Raw genomic sequence first — 24,536 nt, 5'->3', positions numbered from 1 at the left:
TGCGCCACCACACCCGGCTAATTTTTGTATTTTTTTAAGTAGAGATGGGGTTTTGCCATGTTGGCCAGGCTGGTCTCAAACTCCTGACCTCAGGTGATCTGCCAACCTCGACTTCCCTAAGTGCTGGGATTAGAGGGGTGAGCCACCACGCCCGGCCTACAAGTGCAGGTTTCTTATACACATATATCGTGTAGTGGTGAAGTCTGGGCTTTTTTTTTTTTGAGATGGAGTTTCGCTCTTTGTTGCCCAGGCTCTAGTGCAGTGGCATGATGTCGGCTCACTGCAACCTCCACCTCCTGGGTTCAAGCGATTCTCCTGTCTCAGCCTCCCAAGTAGCTGGGATTACAGGCACCCCGCCACCACGCCCGGCTAATTTTTTTTTGTATTTTTAGTATAGACAGGGTTTCACTATGTTGGCCAGGCTGGTCTCGAACTCCTGACCTCAGGTGATCCATCCTCCTCGGCCTCCCAAAGTGCTGGGATTACAGACATGAGCTACCGCACCCAGCCTTTTTTTTTTTTTTTTAAGACAGTCTCGCTCTTTCACCCAGGCCGGACTGCAGTGGCGCTATCTTGGCTCACTGCAAGCTCCGCCTCCCGGGTTCACGCCATTCTCCTGCCTCAGCCTCTCGAGTAGCTGAGACAACAGGCGCCCGCCACCGCGCCTGGCTAATTTTTTTTTGTATTTTTAGTAGAGATGGAGTTTCACCATGTTAGCCAGGATGGTCTCGATCTCCTGACCTCGTGATCCACCCGCTTCGGGCTTCCAAAGTGCTCTCATTATGTTGGCTAGGTGGCCTTGAACTCCTAAGCTCAAACGATCCTCCCGCCTTGGCCTCCCAAAGTGCTAGGATTACAGGAGTGAGCCACTGCGCCAGGCCAATCTGGGCTTTTGGGATACACATTGCCTGAATAGTGAACATCGTACCCAACGGGAAATTTGTTCACCCTCACCCTCCTCCCCCCATCACCTTCTGCAGTCCCCAATATCTATTCCGCTCTGTTATGTCCACGTATATAGATTGTTTAGCTCCCCAAAATTCACCCTCTTCATTTTTTTTTTTTTTTTTGAGATGGAGTCTCACTCTATCACCATGCTGGAGTCCAGTGGCGGATCTCGGCTCACTGCAACCTCTGCCTCCCGGGTTCAAGTAATTCTCCTGCCTCATCCTCCCGAGTAGCTGGGACTACAGGCGCCCACCACCATGCCCAACTAATTTTTGTATTTTTAGTAGAGACGGGGTTTCACCATGTTGGCCAGGATGGTCTCAATCTCTTGACCTTGTGATCCACCCACCTCGGCTTCCCAAAGTGCTGGGATTACAGGTGTGAGCCACCGCACCTAGCCCTTTTTTTTTTTTTTTCCTAAGAGAGAGGGTCGCCCAGTTTCTTCTTCTTTTTTTTTTTTTTTGTCAGGGTCTTGCTCTACTTCCCAGGCTGGGGTGCATTGGCATGATCACGGCTCACTGCAGACTTGATCTCCCTGGGCTCATGTGATCCTCTCACCTCTGCCTCACAAGTAGCTGGGACTATAGGTGCACACCACCATGCATGCTGGTTAATGTTTCTGTATTTTCTGTAGAGATGGGGGCCTCACTATATTGCCCAGGTTGTTGTCAAACTCCTGGGCTCAAATGATCCACCTGCCTAGGCCCCCTAGAGTGCTGAGATTATAGGGATGAGTGACTGTGCCCGGCCAAGTTTATTCCTAAAAAGTGCATTTGCTTCTGAAGGTTGCAAGAAAAAGAAATGCTGGTGCCAGCCTACCTAGGGGCTTGGATCAAGAGCCATAAATGCGGCAAGAGTCAACCAAGAATGGCTGAGGGTGTGAAGATGAGGCCCAAAGCCAGGCAGGAGAGACTGGTATGCAAACAGACGTGAGTGTAGACGTGAATCCAGCGCAGCAGTTAAAAGACACACAGCAGGAGTGATTATCCTAAAGGACAAGAGAAGACATTAGGGGAGTAGGAATATCTAAGAGGGGTTCTAAGACCAGGCGCGGTCGCTCACGCTTGTAGTCCGAGCACTTTGGGAGGCCAAGGCGGGTGGATTGCTTGAGGTCAGGAGTTCAAGACCAGCCTGACCAACATGGTGAAACCCTGTCTGTACTAAAAATACAAAAATTAGCCGGGCACGGTGGTGGGTGCCTGTAATCCCAGCTACTTGGGAGGCTGAGGCAGGAGAATCGCTTCAATCTGGGAGGTGAAGGTTGCAGCGAGCCGCAATCATGCCACTGCATTCTGGCCTGGGCGACAGAGTGAGACTCCATCGTGAAGAAAAAAAAGGTGGGGGGGGGTTCTGAAGGATGAAGAGGAGTTCGTTCACGAGGTGAGTAGAAGAATAAAGGATGGTACGATAGGCCCACCACCTGTTTTTATAAATAAAGTTTTACTGGAAGGCAGCCTTGCCCACACTCCTTTCCTTATTGTCTGTGGCTGCTTTTGCTACAAGAGCAGAGTGAAATAGTTCAGGCACAGACTGTAATATTACAGCCTGGAAAGCCTAAAATATTTACTATCCAGCCCTTCAAAGCAAAGGTTTGCTGACCTCTGCCCTAAAGAGAAGCATGACTCAGCACTGTGACTGAGTGGGGTCAGGGCCACTAGAGGCTCTGAGAATTCCTGCAGAAGTGTTAGAAGGGCTGAGGCTGAAAGAAACGATAACTTATGAGGCCAAGGCAACAGTTCACACAGGGATAGGGAGTGGCGACAGGGAAGAAGGCTGGGGGACACACAAGATCTAACTCTTAAAACTTTCCCCCAGGTTAGTAAGTAACTGTCATGTTTTCTCCCAGGGAAATAGATATATACTGTATATAGTTTAATAAATTTTGGATTGTCTTATCCATTTAGCTGTAAAACCTAATTCTTTCCTTGATATGTCAGTGCATTTGTATGTTCCTCCAGGTCATGAGATAAAGCTTTGAGAGCCTGGTTTATTTTTATTTTTATTTTTACTATCTAAGATACAGCTTGAGCAACAGGGCGAGATGCTGTTTTTTTTTTTTTATTTTTTTGAAATGGAGTCTCGCTTTATCACCCAGGCTAGAGCACAGCGGCGTGATCTTGGCTCACTGCAACCTCCGCCTGTCGGGCTGAACCAACTCTACTGCCTCAGCCTCCTGAGTAGCTGGGATTACAGGGGCCCACCACCATGCCCGGCTAATTTTGTGTTTTTAGTAGAGACAGTGTTTCTCTGTTTTAGTAGAGACAGCCATGTTGACCAGGCTGGTCTCGAACTCCTGACTTCAAGTGATCCACCCGCCTCGGCCTCCCAAAGTGCTGGGATTTACAAGTGTGAGCCACCACGCCTGGCAGAGACTCTATTTCTTAAAAACAGCAACAACAGGCCGGGCGTGGTGGCTCACGCCTGTAATCCCAGCACTTTGGGAGGCAGAGGCGGGTGGATCACGAGATCAGGAGATCGAGACCACGGTGAAACCCCATCTCTACTAAAAATACAAAAAATTAGCTAGGTGCAGTGGCGGGCGCCTGTAGTCCCAGCTACTTGGGAGGCTGAGGCAGGAGAATGGCGTGAACCCGGAAGGCAGAGCTTGCAGTGAGCCGAGATCATGCCACTGCACTCCAGCCTGGGCGACAGAGCGAGACTCCGTCTCCAAAAAAAAAAACAAAACAACAACAACAACAACAAACTATCTGAACGAGGCAGCTCATCTGCTTTTTTATTTTTTGAGACAGGGTCTCACTCTGTCACTCAGTCTGGAATGCAGTGGCATGTTCTCAGCTCACTGCAGCCTCGACCTCCTGGGCTCAAGTGATCCTCTGACTGCACCACCATGCCCAGCTAATTTTTGTATTTTTTTTTTTGCAGAGAGGGGGTTTTGCCATGTTGCCCAGGCTGGTCTGGAACTCCACCTGCCTTGACCTCCCAAAGTCCTGGGATTACAGGCATGAGCCACTGTGCCTGGCCCTCATCTGCTTTAGAAAACACTTCAGCAGTTTCTTTCAATGTTAAAACACATACCTAGCACGTGACCCAGCAATTCCCCTCTCAGGAGTTACTCAGGAGAAATGAAGCAGATGTCGAGACAGAGACGTGTAACTTCTGAGAGCCCCAAACTGAGAACCCAAATGTCCACCAACCGAATGAACAAACTGACCACACCATGGAATATGGTTCAACAATGAGAAGGAACCAACGAGTTCAGGATGGCTGGTTCCTGATGCTCACAGTGATAGGAAACCAATTCAGAATTGTTGGGCTGAGTGAAAGAAGCCTGACAAGGCCAGTGCGGTGGCTTAAGCCTGTAATCCCAGCATTTTGGGAGGCCGAGGCGGGCAGATCATGAGGTCAGGAGATCGAGACCATTCTGGCTAACACGGTGAAACCCCTTCTCTACTAAAAATACAAAACCAAAAAAAAATTCGCCAGGCGTGGTGGGGGGGCGCATGTAGTCCCAGCTACTCAGGAGGCTGAGGCGGGAGAATGGTGTGAATCCAGGAGGCGGAGCTTGCAGTGAGCCTAGATCGCGCCACTGCACTCCAGCCTGGGTGAAAGAGCGAGACTCCGTCTCAAAAAAAAGAAGCAGCCTGACAAAAGAGATTACATAACTACATACAGACGTAGCAATTCTGCTCCCAGGTATAGACCCAAAAGAATAGAAAGCAGCAACTCAATTCCTTGTACACCAATGTCCACTGCAGCTCTATTCACAATAGCCGAAAGGTGGAAACAACCCCATGTCCATCGGCAGATGAATGCACACACAAAACGTGGTCCATCCGCACAACGGAGTATGATTCAGCCATAAAAAGGAAGGAACCACTGCTCCGTGCTACAACATGGGTGAACCCCAAAAACATGAAGCTGAGAGAAGCCAGACGCAAAAAAGCCACATGGTGTATGATCCCATTGATATGAAATGTCCAGAACAGGCAAATCCATAGAGACAGGAAGCAGATTGGTGGTTGCCAGGGACTCGGGAAGGGGGAATAGGGAGTGACTGCTCATGGGGACCGGGTTTCCTTTTAAGGGGATGAAAATGTTCTGGAATCAGATAGAGCTGGTCGTTGCACAACACGGTGAATGCACTGACTAGCACACTTAATTTTTTTTTTCTTTTTTGAGACACAGTCTTGCACTCCATTGCAGTGCTGCGACCCCGGCTCACTGTAACCTTCACGTCCTGGGTTCAAGCGATTCTCCTGCCTCAGCCTCCCTTCCAATCTCAGGGGATTACAGGCATCCGCCACCACACCGAGCTAATTTTTCTATTTTTAGTAGAGACAGAGTTTCGCCATGTTGGCCAGGCTGGTCTGGAACTCCTGACTTCAAGTGATCTGCCCGCCTCAGCCTCCCAAAGTGCCGCAATTACAGGCATGAGCCACCGCGCCTGGCCAAATTTTTATTTTTGAGACTGGATCTCATTCTGTTGCCCAAGCTGGAGTCCAGTGGTGCAACTGTGGCTCACTGCAGTCTCAACCTCCCCTGGCTCAAGCAATCCTCTCACCTCAGCCTCCTGAGCAGCTGGGACTACAGGCACATGTCACCACGCCTGCCTAATTTTTGTATTTTTAGTAGAGACTGGGTTTCACCATGTTGCCCAGGCTGGTCTCAAACTCCTGGGCTCAAGCATTCTGCCTGAATCAGCCTCCCAAAGTGCTGGGATTACAGGTTTAAGCTACCACACCCAGCCAAATTACACACTTTAGATGGTGAATTTTACGTTTTGTGACTTTTCCTTAATTAAGTTTTAAAAAGAGCCTATACTGTATGATTCCATGTATATAACATTCTAGAAAATGCAAATTGACCTATGAGGACAGAAAGCTGATCGGTGGCTGCTTGGGGATGTGGGGTGGGGAGGGATGCCAAGAGGCCTGAGGACACTTTTCAGATGATGGATGTGTTTATGGCGTTGGTCGTGGTGGTGGGCTCACGGCTGTTGGCACACTGAGTAAGTGCAGCCTATTATGCAACAATTTCACCTGGATAAAACTGCTTAAAATGGCCAGGTGCTTGGCCGAGCGTGGTGGCTCACGCCTGTAATTCCAGTACTTTGACAGGCCAAGGTGGGCGGATCACCTGAGGTTGGGAGTTCGAGACCAGCCTGACCAACATGGAGAAATCCCGTCTCTCCTAAAAATACAAAATTAGCCAGGCATGGTGGCGCATGCCTGTAATCCCAGCTACTCGGGAGGCTGAGGCAGGAGAATCCCTTGAACTCGGGAGGTGGAGATTGCAGTGAGCCGAGATTGCGCCATTGCACTCCAGCCTGGGGAACAGACCGAAACTCCATCTTAACAACAACAACAACAACAAAGCCAGCTGCAGTGGCGCATGCCTACAATCCTAGCACTTTGGGAGGCTGAGGAGGGCAGATTGCTTGAGCCAAGGAATTTCAAACCAGCCTGGGCCACACAACTAGGTATCTCTACAAAGTAAATAAATAAATAATAAATAAATTAGCTGGGCATAGTGGCACACACCTGTAGTCCCAGCTACTTGGGAGGCTGAGGTGGGAGGACTACTTGAGCCCAGCGGGTGGAGGCTGCAGTGAGCAGGGATTGTACTACTGCACCGCAGCCTGGGCCACAGGGCAAGAACCTATCTCAAACCACCCCCCCAAAAAAACTGCTTTAAAAATTACATAGATTTAAAAGATCCCATTTCCCCAGGAGTTTATCTTTTTAAAACTTCTTACTCTGTATTCAAAAGTTCAGCTCTTGAGCCCAGGCACAGTTCCTCAGACACCACAGCAGGGAGATGGTCGGAAATCTAAAGGTACGTCAGGTTCCCAGGTGCCACATGGTATCGCTCACCTGGTCATCCCAAGACGCCACGAGAGTTAATCATGGAATGTTCCCAGACAGCTTCATAGGGCCAAGGAAGATGGACAGAGGTTTACGCACGTCTAAGCCAGGTGAGGAATACAGGAGCCCAAACTGAAGATATACGTCTTTTTCTTTTTTTTTTTTGAAATGGGAGTTTCACTCTTGTTGCCCAGGCTGGAGTGCAGTGGCACGATCTTGGCTCACTGCACCTCTGCCTCCGGGTTCAAGCCATTTTCCTGCCTCAGCCTCCCAAGTAGTTGGGATTACAGGCGTGCACCACCACGCCAGCTAATTTTTTGTATTTTTGGTTGAGACAGGGTTTCACCATGTTGGTCAGGCTGGTCTCCAACTCCTGACCTCAGGTGATCCGCCCACCTCAGCCTCCCAAAGTGCCGGGATTACAGGTGTGAGCCACGGTGCCTGGCCAAGATACATGTCTTAATCACACCTGCATGAATGTGTGTGTGCACTGGCATATGTACTTCCATGTGCTTGCATGTACACAGAGGAAACACGTGAATACACACACTTCTGTGCATACAGTATACAAACATGAACACACCTGTGTGAACACAACATAGGACACACCCATGCTCATATAAACACAGCACACACATGGACACACTATGCACACACATGCTTGTACACATAGTCATATGCTTGTATACACACTCACATGCATGCACATGCATACAAGGACACAGGTATGAAGGAACATATGTGCAAGTGCTTTTTTTTTTTTTTTTTTGACGGAGCCTTGCTCTGTCACCCAGGCTGGAATGCAGCAGTGCGATCTCAGCTCACTGCAACCTCTGCCTACTGGGTTCAAGAGATTCTCGTGCTTCAGCCTCTCATGTAGCTGGGATATAGGCATGCATCACCACGTCTGGCTAATTTTTGTACTTTTAGTAGAGACAGGGCTTTGCCATGTTGGCCAGGCTGGTCTCCAACTTCTAGCCTCAAGTGATCCAGCCGCCTCGCCCAGCATATACTTCCGTATGAACACTCATGCACACACATGTGCCCAGCCACACGTATATGCTTGTACACAAAACATTTGCATGCACATGTCCACCCACATGTTCATGCCTACATACATGCGTACACCTGTGTATGTGCACACAGCGAGGCCTGGGCAGAGTTGGCCCGTCCTGTGACGTTCACTTTTGTGACCAGGGGCTCAGTGTAGCTCCCAGCTGGCGGGCTTTGGGCTGACTTATGGCTGAGCTGCCTGGATGTAGGCGGTGCAAAACTCACTGGGATATGCCTACTTCCTCCTTCACAGCAGAGAGCAGCTCTGAGCGAGAAGCCAGGAGAACCCAAGGATGGGCTCTTTCTCCTGCTCCCTGCAGCCTCTGCCACCCACTGAGGGGAGGGCTGATGCTAGCTCATGGAATCACAAGGGCTGAAGGCCACATGGATGGCTGCACTTGAGACTGCTCCGTGTCCTCCAGGGACTGCTGATAGAGCACCAGGAGCCCTCTGTGCCCTGCTGGGAACAAAGCCTGTGGGGGCTTCTGCAGCTCTGGGCCCCTGGTGTGCGGGGCAGAAGGGCAGACTCTCAGGAAACCCCGCTCTCAGAGATGGGGCTGAAGGGGACGGTCACAGGACTGGCAGATGCATGCCCTGCCCCCAGGACAGGAGGAAGTGGATAAGGCTTGCTCAAGGCGGCTGCTGAGCAGCCAGGGCTGCAGGGAACGGGGTAGCCCTAGAAGGGACATCCCTCCCTGGTAGTAGGATGGGGGTGGTGGGAGCAGAAACTAGCTGGGACCACAAGCTGGAGTGCCCCCTGCAAGGCTCATCGGCCTGGTCCTCTCCTGCTCCCACAGGTGGGACCATGGGCCTGTCCTTTCACCCACAGCTCTGGGCTGACCCCCTCTACCTGGGCCTGAACACTACCATACCCAGCTAATTTTTGTATTTTTAGTAGAGATGGGGTTTCACCATGTTGGCCAGGCTGGTCTCAAACTCCTGACCTCAAGTGACCCTCCTACCTCGGCCTCCCAAAGTGCTGGGATTACAGGTGTGAGCCACTGGGCCTGGCCACAAGACCCCATCTCTATAAAAAATTAAAAAATTAGCTGGGCGTGGTGATGCACATCTATAATCCCAGCTACTCGGGAGGCCGAGGCAGGGGGATTGCTTGAGCCCATGAGGCCAAGGCTGCAGTGAGCTGTGATCATGCCACTGCACTCCAGCCTGGGCCACAGAGCAAGACCATGTATCAAAAAAACAAACAAAAAACAAAACAAAACTGCTTCCAAACGTGGAAGCAACTGTTTTCATGCCTTTTGTGAAAGAATCCTTCCCTCCCTGGATTGGGGAGCCTCTTTGTTAAATACTACACATGGAGTTATTTTATACATGTGGTCCGCCTCTGGGCTGCTGAGACTTGTGAGGTGCCACGCTGTTTTGATTATCAGAGCTTCAGAGAATGTTCTCACTCGGCAGGGCTCAGTCTTTTGTGGTTTCCCAGGAGACCTGGGACCTGGAAATTAAGTCTTGCTGTGGCTTAAGATCCCTGCCCCAAGTGGATGTGAAACCTGCCCTTGGAAAATCCCCTGGTTCTGGCGGGAATGGAAGGAAGCAGATTGGGGACGGAGGAACCAGGGACCTGAAGTCCCTGTGGGGGACAGCTCAGCCAAGTGGCGACCTCGGGTTGTGGTTGTGTTTTGGGGTACGGGTCCTGAAAACGTGTTTCCTTCCTTAAACCGAATTGTCTCACCAAAATACCCCAAGGCTAACACACCCGCTCTACCCCCTGACTCATGCCCATCCCATGCACAGACAATGTGAACAGGAAGCAAAATACATCCTCCAGCTGACAGCATCAGTACGACCAAGGCCTTGTGTAAGAACAATCCCCTTGTCACCAAATGAAAATCAAACTGTCAGACTATAAAGATCCTCGAAGAAATGCCAAAAAGTGGTAACAAAGTGCCTGTCAACGGATGAATGGAAAAACACAACGTGGCCCATTCATCCAACAGAATATTATTTGGCCATAAAAAGGAATGAAGGCTGAGTGAGGCGGCTCATGCCTCTAATCTCAGCACTTTGCGAGGCCAAGGCCGGCAGACCGCTTGAGCTCATGAGTTCAAGACCAGCCTCGGGAACATGGCGAAACCTCGTCTCTACAGAAAAAAAACAACACAAAAATTAGCCAGGTGTGGTGGTGTGTGCCTGTAATCCCAGCTACTTGGGAGGCTGAAGTGGGAAGATGGCTTGGGCCTGGGAGGCAGAGGCTGCAATGAACCAAGATTGTGCCACTGCACTCCAACTTGGCCAACAGAGCCAGACCTTGTCTCAAAAAAAAAAAAGGAAGGAAGCACCGATTCATGCTATAACGTGGATGAAACTAAAAAACATGATGCTGAGTGAGAGAAGTCAGACACGAAAGACCATATGGGGTGTGACTCCATTTATAGAAATGTCCAGAATGCCAGAACAGACAAATCCACAGACACAGAAAGTGATGAGTCGTTGTCAGGAGCTAGGGGATGAGGAGTGGGGAGTGATGGCTAATGGGGACGGGGTTTCCTTTTGGGGAATGAAAGTGTTCTGGAATCAGATAGAGCTGGTGTTGGCACAACACTGTGAATGCACTGAATGTTACTCATGATAAATTACACGTTATGTGCATTTCACTACAATAAAAATGATCACTCCTTTAAAAAAAACGGAGCGGTGCAAAAAGAAATGGCTATGTAAAACCAGGCCAGTATATGCTTTCTGCACTCTGAAAAAATGCCAATCTCAATTCAGGGCCTTTTCCTTGTGTTCTCATAGAAAGGAGGTGCAAGGAAAGGCATGACAACGAAAAAAAACAGGCCCTGGGGGGTGGGGGTCAGTGGCCGGATGTGAATTAGCCGCTCTCAAGGCCGGCTGCACAGAAAGTAGGGTTCTGCCTACCAGTTTGGCGGAGGATTCGGAATTTACTGGAGAATAAAGGCCTCCGGACGGGGCCTCCAGAAAGTGTGGCGTAGCCGTTTCGTTTATATAAGGCCATAATTTGAAGCCACATGTTTATAGGATGAAATCATTCTCAAGCTAAGGGAAGGCTAACTAGCATTACAGCAGACTCATTTAGGATGCATCGTGCAGCATTCAGTGCATTTCACATTTTGTGTACATTTCCCTGATCCTGTTGAGGATTTATTTTTATTTTTATTTTTTTTAGAAGAAACGCCCATGGGCAGTATGGGAAAGATGGACACACACACGAAGGAATGACCACAAAGTCAGCCTATTGGTCAGGGTGGCTCAGAGTGGGAGGACGACTTAGAGACCTTTGTCCTCATTTTTCTACACCTGCAACCTAACCATCAGATGGCCACGCTCACGTGGCAGTCGGGAGGAAGAGGACACTCAAGAGAAGAAATTGTTAAGAAAACTCCAAGGGATGGCCCACTGCAGGTGACAGGAGGGAGGAACTAAGCTCTTTTGGGGCATTTCAGAAAGTGGGGATATGGCCAGGCGTGGTGGCTTATTCCTGTAATCCTAGCACTTCGGGAGGCTACTTGAGCCTAGGAGTTTGAGACCAGCCTGGGCAACAAAGAAAGACCCCCCAATTCTACAAAAAATAAAAAATGAGCCGGGCATAGTGGCATGCACCTGTGGTCCCAGGGACTCAGGAGGCTGAGGTGGGAGAATCACTTAAGCCTGGGAGGTCGAGGCTGCAGTGAGCCGTGATGGCGCCACTGCACTCCAGCCTGGGCAACAGAGACAGATCCTGTTTCTCTCTCTCTCTCACACACACAAATAAGTAAATAAACAAAGTAAGTGGGGTTGCTTCCGAGAATCCACTGCAGAGGTCAATGGGCTCACACCACGGTCTGGTACAGGACATCACAGGAATTGGTGGGCATCATTGGTGGCCCAGGCCCTGCTGAGGGGCCAGGTCCTAGGGGTGGGACAGAGCAGGGATGGGAAACTCCTCGGGGAGCAGCTGGGGGAGCCAGCAGGGCTAAGAAACAGCGTCCGCAGGGCAAAATCACAAAGAGAGGCATTTCCAGTGGGGAGTTCATTCGTGCTCCCCAAAACTCATGCTTACCACGAACCTCAGAATGTGACCTTCTTTGGAAATAAGGCCTTTGGCGATGTAGTCAGTTAAGATCAGGTTGTACTGGACAAGGGTGGGCCCCAAATCCAAAGACTGGTGTCCTTATAAAAGGAAAAGAGACATATGTGCACACAGAGGGAAGGCGGCACGTGAATAAAGATGGAGGTGGGGATTGGAGTGATGTGGCCACAGGCCATGGAACACCTGGAGCCCCAGAAGCTAGAACAGGCAGGAAGGGTCCTGCCGTAGAGCCTCCAGAGGGAGTGTGGTCCTGCTGACACCTTTTTTGAGATGGAGTCTTGCTCTGTTGCCCAGGCTGGAGTGCGGTGGTGCGATCTCGGCTCACTGCAACCTCCACCTCCTGGGTTCAAGCGATTCTCCTGCCTCAGCCTCCCGAGTACCTGGGATGACAGGCACCCACCACCACGCCTAGCTAATTTTCGTTTTTTTTTTTTTTGAGACGGAGTTTTGCTCTTGTTGCCCAAGCTGGAGCGCAATGGCGCGATCTCGGCTCACTGCAACCTCCGCCTCCCAGGTACAAGTGATTCTCCTGTCTCCGCCTCCCAAGTAGCTCAGATTACAGGCATGCACCACCACACCTGGCTAATTTTTTTGTATTTAGTAGAGACAGGGTTTCACCACATTAGTCAGGCTGGTCGTGAACTCCTGACTTCAGGTGATCCACCCGCCTCGGCCTCCCAAAGTATTGTGATTACAGGCGTGAGCCACTGTGCCTGGCCAACACCTTCATTTCAGACTTGTGGCCTCCTCAGCCACCCAGGATAGGTACTTAGTTATGGAAGCCCCAGGACATGAATCCAGTTGCCCAGTGCAGAACACCTTGAGTGGAACACTCAGGCCAGAAGGTAGCTGGGTGAGCCCTTCGGTTGCTCCAGCCTTTTTTCTGCCTTAACCGAATATTCCCAAGAAGCTCATCCCAAATGCCCTCTCGTGACTTCTGCCAATTCCACGCTCACCCATGGGGAGTTGAATGTGTTCTTCTGAACGTGTTCAGTTTGTCCCTTGTCTTCCCCAAGACATTCCCCCAGACCTTCCATCTGGCCTGACTGTTCTGAGCCCCACGCCCTGGAGAAAGTCCCTTCCCAGGTATGTGTTCTTTCAGCACATTCTGGCCACCTGCCTCCCCGTAGCCCAAGTGCTCTCTGACCTGTGCTATACGCCCACCCCTCCAGGCCCTGGGGTCTCCCTCCCTGCGATCTGTGCTGATGTTTCAGAGGAGGCTGCCTTCTTTCAACATATGGTTAACAAATGTTCCTCCAGTGCTTACCCCGGGCCAGGCTGATGCCGAGCACAGGAGAGAGAATGGGGAGGTGAAGGAGACGGATAACACACTCACCACAAAGCAAGGAGGTATTAGCAACAGTGATAAGTGCTTTGGGGAGGAAAAATCCAGCATAACTGTGCTAGCACTGCAGTTCTCAGCCAGCAGTGAGTCTGTCCCTGCTGGGACAGACATCTGGCAATGTCTGGAGACTTTCTTTTTTTTTTTCTTTTTATTTTGAGACGAAGTCTTGCTCTGTTTTCCAGGCTGAAGTGCAGTAGCGCTATCTCAGCTCGCTGTTACCTCTGCCTCCCAGGTTCAAGTGATTCTCGTGCCTCAGCCTCCCGAGTAGCTGGGACAACAGGCGTGTGCCACCACACCCAGCTAATTTTTGTATTTTTAGTAGAGACAGGGTTTCTCCATGTTGGCCAGGCTGGTCTTGAACTCCTGGCCTCAAGCGATCTGCCCGCCTCAGCTTCCCAAAGTGTTGGAATTACAGGCGTGAGCCATTGCGCCTGGCCATGGAGACATTTTGGATGTTACCATTTGTGGCGAGGGGATACTGCAACTGGCAGGTGGAGGCCAGGAATGCCACTCAGTGTCCCACAGTGCACAGCACGGCCCCCACAGCAAAAAATAATCGGCCCCAATACGAGCCGGGCCAAGGTGGGGAAGCTGGGGATAGGAACCCGTGGGGCAGTGCTCAGGGCAAATGGTTGCTGAGGCCTGTACAGTGCAAACGAGCTAGACGTGCCCAGAGCTTGAGGACAGCAGCCCAGGCGAGGGCGGGGAATGGGCAGGCGGGGTCAGAGTGGGTCTGAGAACAAGGAGCCCAGTGTGGCTGGTGGGTCCAAGGCTGGAGGCGGGGAGAGAGAAGCCGAGATGGGGAAGGTCAGATCCTCCAGGGCCCTGCAAATGTGGTTAGATTTTCATGCAAGTCCGACAGGGGAGCCCCGTGTGGTTTGATGCAGGGGCACCAGGACCAGAGGGACATTAAGAAAATGTCACTATCTGTGGCAGATGGACTCTGGGGGGCCTGGGTGGAAGCACGTCCTGTGGGTGCCTTGGGGGGAGCTGACAGTGGCCTGGGTCAGGCCCATGAGACACAGGTGGGTTCTGGTCACCTGTGTAGAAGGCAGAGCCACTGGGTGGTGGCTGGGCTGCAGGTCCTTCTCAGGTGACCTGCGGGCTTGTAACGAAGATAGGGAGGGCAGCCAGGGACGCGGGTCTGGAAGAGCAGAGGAAAAACCCTTGTATCCTGCTGTGCAATCACACAGCTCATCTGTCGTCACACCTGGAGGAAAGCCATCTCCAGGGTAAGAACAGGGGTCTCCCTATGTTGCCCAGGCCGGTCTCGAACTCCTGGGTTCAAGTAATCCTCCCACCTTAGCTTCTGGAGTAACTGGGACTACAGGTGCAAGTCCACATTCGGTAAATTTTTCAATTTTTTTTTTTTTTATTAAAGACGGGATCTCCCTATGTTGCCCAGGCCAGTCTCAAACTTCTGGGCTCAAGTGATTCTCCTGCCTCGGCCTCCCAAAGAGCTGGAATTACAGGCATGAGCCACTGCCCCTGGCTAGAACATTTACATCACCTTAAAAAGAAACCCTGTACCTTTTAGCTATCACCTATCCCACTGATTCCCCAAAAGACCCCCCAAGTTTATTCCCATTCTCCACATCTGCTGAGCTGCCTAGGTGGCTCGCTACCTGGCCCCCCATCTGCCCCATGCTTCTAGTTTCCACGTGGAGTGCTCTCTGCCTGCCAGGATCTCCCAATGCTGCCCATCTGTGACCCAGCCCTTGCGGCCTTCAGACAGATGCTCCTCCTCCTGGCCATGAAACCCACCCTCTGCCTGGTTTCTACAAAGGACACAGGGAGCTCGTTCCATTTTCTGATCACCTGAGAGCGGAACTGGATGGTGGGGGACAATGGTCTCAGGATTTGCTGCCACCAGTGTCTTTGGTGAAATAGCCACTCCCCAGCTCCCCCTGAAGCTCATCCCTGTGCCAGGGACCCTGGTGATCACACCACAAAGGCAGGGGAGAAAGAAGTCGCCTCAGGCCAGTCACGGGCTTGACCTGTAGGTCTCAACAGGCTCTGCTTGCCCCTCAAAAGCTTGGTGTTCTTCTATATCATTGTTTCTCCCCTGGAGCTGACTCTGTCCTCAGGGACACTTGGCAACCTCTGTCCCGAGACATGTTTTTTTCCCTTTGAGACAGAGTCTTGCTCTGTTGCCCAGGCTGGAGTGCAGTGGCATGATCTTGGCTCACTGCAACCTCCACCTCCCGGGTTCAAGCGATTGTTTTGCCTCAGCCTCCCAAGTAGGGGGGTTACAGGTGCACAACACCATACCTGGCTAATTTTGTGTGTGTGTGTGTTTTTCTTTTTTTCTTTTTTTTTTTTTGTATTTTTAGTAGACACAAGATTTCACCATGTTGGCCAGGCTGGTCTCAAACTCCTAGCTTCAAGTGATCTGCCTGCCTCAGCCTCCCAAAGTGTTGGGATTACAGATGTGAGCCACTGCGCCTGGCCCAGAGACATATTAAGGGTTGTTGGGACAGGGAGAATGCTACCAACATGAAGAAGGTTGAGGCTGGAAATGCTGGTCCACACCCCGTGGTGCTCAGGGTCCCACCACAGAGAGGGACCCAGCCACAAATATCAGCAGTGCTGAGGGTGAGAGACCCTACATTAATTATTTGGAAAAAAATTGATTCTTTCCTCACACTAAATACCAGAATACACAGAATACATTCCCAATAATTTTTTTTTTTTTTTGAGATGAGTCTCACTCTGTCACCCAGGCTGGAGTGCAGTGGCACCATCTTGGCTCACTGCAGCCTCAACCTCCCAGGCTCAAGTGATCCTCCGGCCTCAGCCTCCTGAGTAGCTGGGACCATAGGCATGTGTCAACATACCTGGCTAATTTTTGTATCTTTTTTGTAGAGACGGAGATTCACTATGTTGCCAAGGCTGGTCTGGAAGTCCCGGGCCCAAGGGATCCTCCCACCTCTGCCTCCCAAAGTGCTGGGATTACAGGCATGTAATCACTTGGCCCCCAAAGGGTTATTAACCCAAAGGGTTATTAACCAGGAGAATCCACCTAGCCTCTCTGATTTCTCTCCTCTCTCCTTCCCCATTCACTTGTGTATTTAAATGTGTGGGCTGGGCATGGTGGCTCACATCTGCAATCCCAGCACCTTGGGAGGCTGAGGTGGGTGGATCACCCGAGGTCACGAATTCAAGACCAGCCTGGCCAACATGGTGAAATTCCGTCTCTACTAAAAATATAAAAATTAGCTGGGCGTGGTAGCGGGTGCCTGTAACCCCACCTACTTGGGAGGCTGAGGCAGGAGAATCGGTAACTTGAAGCTGGGAGGTGGAGGTTGCAGTGAGCCGAGACCGTGCCATTGCACTCCAGCCTGGGCAACAAGAATGAAACTCCGTCTCAAAAAAAAAAAAAAAAAAAAAGAGGGCAGCATCCTAGGACCTCAGTCAGTCAGATGATGACAGACGCAAAGTCACTTAGGAGTCAACAGAACCCGGAACTAGTGTTTCTCACCCAGAGCTGACTCTGCCCTCCAGGAGACACTTGGCCATGTCTGGAGACATTTCTGGTTATCCAGACACAGAGCAGGGGGTGCTACTGGCATCTGAAGGGTGGAGGCCGGGGATGCTGTTCAACACCCTACAGTGCAGACGGCAGCTGCTACCCAAGAGAATGATCTGCCCCCAGTGTCACCAATGCTGCAGCTGAGAAGATATGCTTTAAATCAATCAGAAAAGTGGCTGGGCGTGGTGGCTCACGCCTGTAATCCCAGCACTTTGGGAGGCTGAGGTGGGTGATCACTTGAGCCCAGGAGTTCAAGACCAGGCAACATGGTGAAACCCGGTCTCTATAAACAATACAAAAATTAGCCTGGCGTGGTGGTGACAGCCTGTAGTCCCAAGCTACTAGGGAGAATGAGGTAGGAGGATCACTTGAGCCCAGGGAGGTTGTCAAGCCTGCAGTGAGCCAAGATCATGCCTCTGCACTTTATCCTAGGTGACAGAGTGAGACCCTGTCTCAAAAAAAAAAAAAAAAAAAAGCAAGATTCACACACTTTCAGCCTCCTCGAGGACCCACGGGCACTTGACATGTTAGCATGGTTCCAACCCCACGCTCACTTGGCTGCAGGATATTGAGAGTGCGGAGTGCAAGAGGGAGCCAGCCTTGTGGACGTACCTGCCCCGGTTCAGGCCACTTTCTGCACTCCAGGACACCCCAACCCTTACCTTCTCCCTTCCCTGCTAAATCATGGGCCTGACTCCCGAGGGACCACCCAGGGGAAAGGAACCAGTTTCCACGGCGCCTATGGGCCAAATAAGTACGACCACACTTTCTCCGCCTCTCTTGTTCTCGTGCCCACCCAATAAACAGCATCTCCACGTGACAAGACAAGGACCCCAGGGGTCTTCCCAAGCAGTGGGCAAGCTACCCCTTGCCCCCCATGGCACATTCGCCAGGAAATTAAAGCCCCACGTGAGTCCCCATACCCTGGGAATCAAAATCTCAAACGTCACCCTCCTGCCCCCGATCTCGTCTGCCCTGGAATGGGATGCAGGAGGTGGCAGATGCCTCCTCGTGGAGATGCTCTGAGCAGTGAGCCCAGGAAGATCCACAGCAAAGCCTTGAGCCTCCCACTGCTGCTGTGCTGCTGTGACTTCACTCGTGAGGAAGCAGCGGTGCCCACCTCGCAGGCAGATGACCCCAGGGCACGGCTGACTGGGGAAGCTCTCAGGTCTCCCACTTCCCCCATAAGCGAGTCCCCAGGCCAGGCAGGCTCCCGTCACAGGCCCGCCCGCTGCCGGCACCTTCACAGACCCCACTGGGCTGTTAATTTGACTTCCATGCTCGTGACTCCTGGCTGAACATCTGAACAGAGGCGAGGGCTATTTCTGTTCTCCTCAGTCTCCCCAAGGGCCAGCTCTGAGCCTGGCTCCCAGCCAATACTTCCTTTTTGCTGAAGGATTTTAAGATCTTTCAGAAACTTCTTTTGTTCAATCACTTGTGGCAGCAGTTGGTCCTAAGGTCACTTGGGTCCAAGAGTGTAGTTACTTTTGGATATTCCTTGCCCCGACCCTGGCAATACTGAGAACAGAGATATACCCCCGCCCCATGCCCTGTTTGTAAACTTCATCCTGCTTCCCCACCAGGCACACGCAGCCTTGTGGACCTGGCCCTCAACACATCCCCTGTAAAATCCCATGGGATCCACTCCGCCCTGGGCTGGGTCCTCGCCTCTCTCTCTTCTTTTTTTTTTTTTTTTTTGAGATGGGATCTTACTCTCTTGCCCAGGCTGGAGTGCAGTGGCACAAGATCACGGCTCACTGCAACCTCTGCCTCCTGGGTTCAAGCAATTCTTCTGCCTCAGCCACCCAAGCAGCTGGGATTACAGGTGCGTGCCACTACACCCAGCTAATTTTTGTATTTTTAGTAGAGACTGGGTTCCATCATGTTGGCCAGGCTGGTCTCAAACTCCTGACCTTAGGTGATCCTCCCACCTCGGCCTCCCAAAGTGCTGGGATTACAGGCGTAAGCCACTGCACCAGGCCTCTCACCTCTCTTTAGTCACCCTTGAATGTATGAGTGTGAGATCTGGAAAACAGGGAGCGTCCAAAATTGATGTGGCCAACCAACCTGCTCACCCTTAAAGTGTTTATTTAAAGGAGTGAGAAGAGACAAAATGGACCTATTCTCTATTGACACGATCATTTCCCTCCAGATTCCTATATTATCTAAAAATGTAAGTTGAGGCCGGGCACGGTGGCTCACGTCTGTTATCCCAGCACTTTGGGAGTCCGAGCAGGCTGATCACCTAATGTTAGGAGTTTAAGACCAGCCTGGTCAACACAATGAAAGCCCATCTCTACTAAAAATACAAAAGGGCGTGGTGGCGCACGCCTGTAGTCCCAGCTACTCGGGAGGCTGAGGCAGGAGAATCACTTGAACCTGGGAGACAGAGGTTGCAGTGAGCTGAGATTGCGTCACTGCACCCCAGCCTGGGTGACAGAGCGAGACTCTGCCCCCGCCCCCAAAATAAATAAACAAATAAATAAAAATGTAATTTGAATTTGTCCTTTTCTCACTATTATGGGCTGAGCTGTGTCCACCACTCCCCTCCACAAAGAAATATTCACATATTGAAATCCTAAACCTCAGAACTTCAGAGTATGAGTATATTTGGGATTTTTTTTTTAAGAGATGGGGGTGTCGTTCTGTCACCCAGGCTGGAATGCAGTGCCATGATCATAGCTCACTGTAGCCTCAAACTCCCAGGCTCAAGTGATCCATCTGTCTCAGCTTCTTAAAGTGCTGGGACCACAGGCATTCACCATCATGTCTAACTAATTTTAGTATTTTTTTTTAGAGATGGGATCTTGCTATGTTGTCCAGGCTGGTCTTAAACTCCTGGCCTCAAGTGATCCTCCTGCCTCAGCCTCCCAAAGGGCTGAGATTACAGGCGTGTGCCACCAAGCCTCACCTAGAGACAGGGTCTTTATGGGGATGATTCAGTTAAAATGATGTCATTAGGGTGGGCCCCCTTCCATATGACTGCTGTCCTCGTAAGAGGAAATTTGGACACAGAGACAGGCACAGAGGGAGGACGATGTGAAGACCCAGGGGAAGACGGCTATGCATGAGCCAACAGAGAGAGGCGTGGAACATTCTCACAGCCCTCCGAAGGCACGAACCCTGCCAACACCTTGATCTTGAATGTGATCTTAAACGTCTGGCCTCTAGAACTGCAAGCCAATATACTTCTGTCGTTCTGGCCACCCAGCGTGCGGTTTACAGCAGCCCTAGCAAACTCAGGCACCCAGCAACAACAGTCATGAAACACCCCTAGCGGGGCTCCTTCTCTTGCACATACAGCCCTGTGCAGCAGGGCAGAGATGGGTTTTAAACAAGTGAGTCAGACAGGGATATCTTATTCATCACTCCGACGAACCCATGGGCTGAACCCTTGAATCACTACTTTATTTATCATCGGGCTCAGGCTCAGAAAGTCTCGCTGAGGAAATGAGTAGAACCCAAACTCGTCAGCTGCATTTCTGAAACATGCCTAATCTCTGAGGCTCTTTCCCAGCCACGATAGAAACTGAAAGGGAACGGGGCTCTGGGCTGCGGCGGTGGGCTGGTGTGGAGACAGAGCCCTTTGTTCTGCCACTCCAGGGACCACGAGGGCAGAAGAGAAGGGCTTGTCTTGCTTTGCCGAGAGGCCGCCTGGGGCCGTCTGAATGGCCGGCCGAGCAGGGGCAGCCTGGCACAGCTGGGCTGGGGATGCCGGGCACACAAAGGGCTGGTGGGTGGGGTGTGGGGGCAGCACCCAGAAGGGACCGTCAGTCCCGTGGCCCCAGAGCATCTCCTCCAATCAAGGTAAAGCAGCAAAGTCATGGTCAAGGAGGGGGCCAAGCAGGGAAGGGGACAGCAAGATGGACCAAGAACAAAAATTCAGCAGTATGTGCTTGGGAACGGGCGGGCGAAAGGGCCCATGGAAGAGATAATGCAGCTTACAAAAGCGACGTTTATCCGGGGCAACCTCCAAAGTAGCTCTTGGGAGAGAATCTAATACCTCTAATCTCAGAGGAAAAGCAACAGATCATTCTAAGACGAGGACAGTTCCTCCAGAAATCCAGGTCAGTCACAAGACAAAGAAAAGACAAGGGCACCCGCCGTCCACCCTCGGGCACGTTGCCTACCCTCCCACAGTCCGTTCCTAACGGTTCCTCCTTTTTATCAAGACCCGCTCCCTCCTGATTAAGAACTGACTGGATGGCAGGATTCAGTTTCTGGTCTCTGCCCCTGTTCCCACTCTTAGTGGCAGTTTCTCAGGGGCTCCACAAACACCAAGGACCCACCGAGGCAATGATGGGCCCTAGAGGGGAACCAGGTTTTACTAACGAGCATCACATTTCACCTGGCGGGGGAGGTGATTCTGCCCCCGGGGGAGGTGATTCTGCCCCCAGGGGACACGTGGCCATGGCTGGAGTCATTTTCAGCTGTTACCCCTTGGAGGGGATGGAATACTACTGGCATCTCATGGGTGACAGCCAGGGACACTATTCCACATTCTACAGTGCACAGCCCCAAGTGTCAATGGTGATGCGGGTGAGAAACGGCCCTGGAGATTTGGGTTTCCCCAGTTAAAGGTTACTAAGGATCCTGCATGTTTCTAGAAAGCTCAAGGAACCATCTCTGAAGTCATCACCTGCCTGGGCCTGTTTCTGTATCAGGAAGATAAGAACAAGGACCCTCGCACTGCCGGTTGGCAGAATGAGAGAGCTGGGATGCCCTGTACAGGCTGGGCTTCAAAGGTATCTGCTTGTGCAATCCCTTCCACCCGGCGTGGTTTAACACGTGGTATCTTTCCAGGTTTGACCTGGGGCCAGCCACTACTTCCGAGGAAACTTGCTGGAATCCCCCTTGTCCTAAAGCTTGCATTGGTTGTCCCTAATTCTCCCTCCATAATATCTTGTGGCCCCTCTGTCACCATACTGATGACCTGATCTGAATTCCATTCTTTTTTTTAATTATTATTATTTTTGAGGGCTTCTTGCTCTGTCACCCAGACTGGAGTGCAATGGCGCAATCTTGGCTGGCTGCAAACTCCGCCTCCTGGGTTCAAGCAATTCTCCTGTCTCAGCCTCCAGAGTAGCTGGGACTACAGGCACACATCACCACGCCGGGCTAATTTTTGTATTTTTAGTGGAGACAGGGTTTCTCCATATTGGTCAGGCTGGTCTTGAACTCCTGACCTTGTGATCCACCCGCCTCGGCCTCCCAAAGGGATTACAGGTCTGAGCCACCGCGGCCCAGCTTGAACTCCACTCTTTCTGAAGAGGAAGTGCAAAGTTGTCGGGGGCGGGCATTAGCGTGTCCATCCTCTGGGTCATAACGATTCATCTCTGTCCCCAGGAATCTACCAAGTGTGTGGCACAATCAACCCTTGCCTAACTGAAATCTAGGCCCACCCAAGACACACCATTTGGAAGAGATGAGGAATGGGAAGCAGCAAGTTAACAAGTCCCTGTGGGGAGAGAATAACGAATCCTACAGCCAAACAGAAAGGGGAGATTCCCACGTCTCTACCTGCTCCACTGAGTCACCAGACTGGACCCGAGGGATGGTACTGCCTTGGGATTTCCAGAAATTTGCAGTTTCCAAAGCTTTGGGAATAGGTGCAATGTGCAAAAGCACCTTCAACACCGCAATTTTCTATTTGGACGATGAAGAAGCAGTTAAAAAAAAATCATTTTTGGATACAAACTGTAGACTGGAAAACGGAATAAAACTAGGATCATCGCAGCCAGGAATGGAGAGTGGGGGTGCTGTGAGGAGTTCAAGGCCGGGAGTTGGGGGACTTGGACTGGAGACAAGACGGTGATGAGAAGAGTTGGGTTTCAAGGTTGAAAAACGCTGATGGAGGTCAATTCATTCATTTTGCAGGTGAGAGGTCAGAAACAGGCACAGAGACTTGACCAAAGCCAGGATCTCCAACACAGTGCTCCCCCCACAAGACCCTGCTTGGCCATTCTCTAGCGGCAGGGAAGAGGCGATTGCAGGGCTGTGGGATCAGAAGATCCCGGTCCTGTTCTGTAAGCTAGTGCAAGCCTACAGTTCAATGTTTGCAGGAGGCATGACTGTGGGCTGTCACTGCATGTCCTGGGGCAAGCCAGGCCAAAGCCACCTTTCCTAAAGGCCAGGATATTCTGGAAGTGAAGGGGGTGCTTATCTTTCTGTGGCCCTCTTTATATTCCAGCTATCCAGGTTCATCTCCTGAATGAGCTATAAACTAAATATAAGCTGGGGTTCCCCAGCACTTCTGGCAGATCCCAGATAAAGATCCCTACAGTTGGGAAAGGGGAGAAATGAATGCCAATCAAAAGCACCCTGCACAAAGTCCCTGCCAGGGCCACAAGAGCCAGGCCTGTCAGATGTGAATAACTTTCCTGTAGCCCAGGTCACCTCCGGCTGCTCCTGGACACCTTAAGATTCTGAAGACTCCAACATCAAAAAACAAACCTAGTTGGGACTCTCTGGCTGGAAAGTGTCCCCACCGGCTCCCACCTCAGACAAAGAAGCAGAGAAGCCATCCCTTAAAGACCCCTGGCCTCCAGGGTGCCCAGGAAAGAAAGGAGGGCTCGTGACTGTCGTGCCTCTCCAGGGCTGAGCTCAGAGCAACCGGGGGACAGATTTCCTGTACGTCGTTTTACCCATTTAAGTCCAAGGATGCAGCTCTGCGGAGGTGGCGACAGTCCTGTACATGAGGGTGCATGCACACTCCCTCCTGAAACACAGTTCCGGCCCCACAACCTGCCCTGAGGTCCCTTCCTTGGATCCAGGGAATCCCAGAATCCTGCTAGTCCTGTCTTAAGCGGAGGGTGGTGAAGTTTCCAAGACGAGGACACTGGCACAGAGGGTGTTGGGACTCGTCCCAGGTCACCCAGCTGTTAAGTGTGAAGTCAGGAGGGACACGAATCAAGAGGGGAGGGTGGGGGGACGGAATCTCCAGGGGCTGCACCTCAACATCTATCTGCACGGGGCCACTCTAACCCCTTCCTTCTCTTCCCTCCTCTCCGGGCCCTCCCTCCCTAAGCCTACCCTCAGTTCTTACCATGACTTCTACTCCGTTTACTTCCCTTCCAGCTCCCATTTCCCCGCTTCCCAATAGCCGGCTGCCGCATCAGTTAGTTCAGAACCCCCCGCATTTACTGAGCGCCCACTGGGGGCCAGGCGCCGCCCTCTTCTCAGACACCCTTCCTTCAATCGCGCGGGCAGACGTCCCCAGATCGCTCTCGCACCCCTTCCCCTCAACCGCACCCCGGCTGTCCCGCCCCTGGCCTTGCCCACTCCCCCACCCTGGGCCTCTCGTTCCCGCCTCCGTGCCTCCCCACAACGCCGTTTCCTGCGACCCCCCAATTACCACTTAAGCCACGTCCTCTTCAGAGAAGCTGCTCAAAGCCACAAGACTCACCCCCCCCCACGCCCTCGAACTCCCTCACCAGCTCCATCCCCATCCACTTTCTCCTTCACCGTCTCGCTTCCACTTCATCCCCAGCAACCTCTCCAAGACCCCCAGGCTCGTTCCCGCCCCCTCGACCCCTGCCGTCGCGTCCCCCATCAGCCCTCAGCTCCGTCCCTCTTCTACGCAGCCCCCAAAGGCAGGCTTCGAGCTCGAGTCGCCAACCCGAGGCTGCCTGGTACTCACCTGGCCTCGGCCGCCGCGCGCCGCCGGTCCCGGGCCGGGTCCCCGGCCGGACGACCGCCTGCCAGCCCGCCGCTGCTCGAGCCGCTCCGCCCCGCCGCGCCCGCCGCTCCCCCGCGCGCTCCCGCTTCCGGGTTCCGGAGAGG

General features: G+C 51.9%; 1 protein-coding gene across 3 annotated transcripts in view; it reads right to left on the bottom strand.

Annotated features, from left to right (window-relative positions):
* Nucleotides 1-24,516, bottom strand: part of MYO9B (myosin IXB) — a 139,036-nt gene extending 114,520 nt beyond the window's left edge. For all 3 annotated transcript variants that reach the window (XM_063599999.1, XM_063599998.1, XM_063600000.1), the window contains exon 1: nt 24,394-24,516. The gene's annotated coding sequence lies outside the window, so the exon portion shown is untranslated. The remainder of the gene's footprint in view (nt 1-24,393) is intronic.
* Between the last annotated feature and the right edge of the window lie 20 nt (nt 24,517-24,536).

This window comes from Pan paniscus, chromosome 20 (genome assembly GCF_029289425.2).
Source record: "Pan paniscus chromosome 20, NHGRI_mPanPan1-v2.0_pri, whole genome shotgun sequence".
NCBI lineage: Eukaryota > Metazoa > Chordata > Mammalia > Primates > Hominidae > Pan > Pan paniscus.
This window is presented reverse-complemented; position numbering and strand designations above follow the sequence as displayed.